The sequence below is a fragment of the Numenius arquata genome, unplaced genomic scaffold, assembly GCF_964106895.1.
Source record: "Numenius arquata unplaced genomic scaffold, bNumArq3.hap1.1 HAP1_SCAFFOLD_1598, whole genome shotgun sequence".
NCBI lineage: Eukaryota > Metazoa > Chordata > Aves > Charadriiformes > Scolopacidae > Numenius > Numenius arquata.
The window spans coordinates 216-2,500 of record NW_027414614.1 but is presented as its reverse complement, the minus strand read 5'-3'; the positions used below and the strand labels follow the sequence as shown (position 1 = coordinate 2,500).

At 77.7% G+C, this 2,285-nt stretch overlaps 1 non-coding gene across 1 annotated transcript; it reads left to right on the top strand.

Moving 5' to 3' along the window:
• The first annotated feature begins 738 nt into the window (after positions 1-738).
• LOC141478082 (5.8S ribosomal RNA) lies at positions 739-891 on the top strand. Its single transcript, XR_012463836.1, has one exon. It is a non-coding gene; the product is annotated as a 5.8S ribosomal RNA (ribosomal RNA).
• Positions 892-2,285: the final 1,394 nt, after the last annotated feature.

Below are 2,285 nucleotides of genomic sequence, written 5' to 3'. Positions count from 1 at the left end.
GGGCGGGCGGGCGGAGGCGTCCCGCTCCCGGTCTCCGCGTGGAAACGGGGAGAGCGGGCGTCGCCCCTGCCTCAGCGCCGTCCGCTTTCCGCGCGGCGCGCGCCCGCGGAAGGCGGCGAGGAGCGGCGGCGGCGGCGGTTCCGGGCGGGCGGCCGCCGCGAGGCGGCGGCGGGCCGCCGTCCGGCGCGGCCGCGGGCGGCGCGTCGCCGGCTCGGGCTCCGGCGGTGGCCGCCTCCGGCGCGGCGGCGGAGGCCGCGGCCGGGCGCCGGCGGGGCGGGCCGGAGCCGCGGGAGAGGGGAGAAGGACGTCGCGGCGCGGCGGAGCCGTCGCGCGCGGGGGGGCCGGCGGGGCGTCCCGCGTCCCCGAGGAGAGGCGGGCAGGCGGCGCGGCCGGGGGCGTCGTGGGCCTCCGCGCGGAGGCCGGGCCGAGCCCGGGCGCCTGGGCCGCCCCCCGAAGCGAGCGAGGCGCTCGTCTCCGCCGGTTTGGGCCGGGAGCGCGGGCTCCCGGCGCCCTCGCCGCTCGGGGCTTTTTTTTTTTTTTCTCCTCGTCGTGTGTCGGTACGGTCAGTCGAGGCGAGGCGGCCCCGTCGTTCTCGCCCCGCCGCGCCGCGCCGCGTCCCCTGCGGAGGGGGCGGGCCGGCGGGCGGGCGGGCCGGCGGGCCGCCGCTGTCCGGAGGGGCCGCTCCCGCGGAGCGGTCCCGGCCCTCCCGCGCGCGCGGGGCGGTGCCGAAAAGCAGACAACTCTTAGCGGTGGATCACTCGGCTCGTGCGTCGATGAAGAACGCAGCTAGCTGCGAGAATTAATGTGAATTGCAGGACACATTGATCATCGACACTTCGAACGCACTTGCGGCCCCGGGTTCCTCCCGGGGCTACGCCTGTCTGAGCGTCGCGTGACGATCAATCGCCGGCTCGGCCGCCGCCGCTGCCGCCGTCGCCGCCGCCCCCCCTTCTTCGCCCTTGCGGCGTCGGGGGGGGGCGGGTCGGGTCGGCGGGGCGCGGCGCGCCGCTGCGGCGCGGCTGGGGCGCCTCGCAGGCCCCGCGTGCGGGCCTTCGTCCCCCTAAATGGAGACTCGGGGAGCGCTCCGAAGCTCCCCGCTCCCGGAGCGCCCGCTGGGCGGAGCTCGTCTCGCCGGGGTGTCGGCGGCGGGGAGAGAAGAGAGGTCGGGGGGAGGCGCGGGCCTCGCCCCCGGCCCCGCCGCGCGCGGGCGGCTGTCTGCGGGTGGGTACCGGCGGCGGTACCGTGCCGTGCTGCCGCGCGGGCGCGCGCGTGCCGGGGACGGGGACGGGGGTCCTCCCCGCGTCCCTCCCCCCGCTCTTCTCCTTTCCGTTCCCGACGACCCGCCGCGCCCCGGCCGGGCAGCCGCGCGGGGGCCGCGGGGAGGGGTGCGGCGAAGCGGCAGGGGAGGGCGTCCCGTCGCCGGCGGCGAGGTGGGCGGCCGCGCGCGCGGTCGCCGTTTCGCCGCGGGCGGGCGCGGGCGCCCCCCGCCTCCTCCGCTTTCCGCGCGGCGCCCCCCCCCGTCGGCGCAAACCCCCCGCGGGGCGCCGTCCGGGCGCGGTCCCCGGCGAGCCGTCTCCGGGCGCGTGCGGGTCGCCGACGCGCGTCGGGCCGTCTCCGGGCTGGGGGGCTGCGCGGCCGGTCTTTCCGGCCGCCGTCGCGCGCCGCCCGGGCGCGCGTGTTGCGTTTGCGACCTCAGATCAGACGTGGCGACCCGCTGAATTTAAGCATATTAGTCAGCGGAGGAAAAGAAACTAACGAGGATTCCCTCAGTAACGGCGAGTGAAGAGGGAAGAGCCCAGCGCCGAATCCCCGCCCCGCGGTGGGGCGCGGGAAATGTGGCGTACAGAAGCCCCTCTCCCCGGCGGCGCTCTCGGGGGACCCAAGTCCTTGTGATCGAGGCCGCAGCCCGCGGACGGTGTGAGGCCGGTAGCGGCCCCCCGGCGCGCCGGGCCCGGGGCTTCTCGGAGTCGGGTTGCTTGGGAATGCAGCCCAAAGCGGGTGGTAAACTCCATCTAAGGCTAAATACGGGCACGAGACCGATAGCCAACAAGTACCGTAAGGGAAAGTTGAAAAGAACTTTGAAGAGAGAGTTCAAGAGGGCGTGAAACCGTTAAGAGGTAAACGGGTGGGGCCCGCGCAGTCCGCGCGGAGGATTCAACCCGGCGAGTCGCGGCCGGCCGGCGCGGGCCCGGCGGATCCCCGCCTCCGCCTCCCCTCCGCCCCCCGGGCCCCCGCGGTCCGGCGGGGCGGGCCGGGGGGGGCGGGCCGGCGCGGGGACCGCCGCC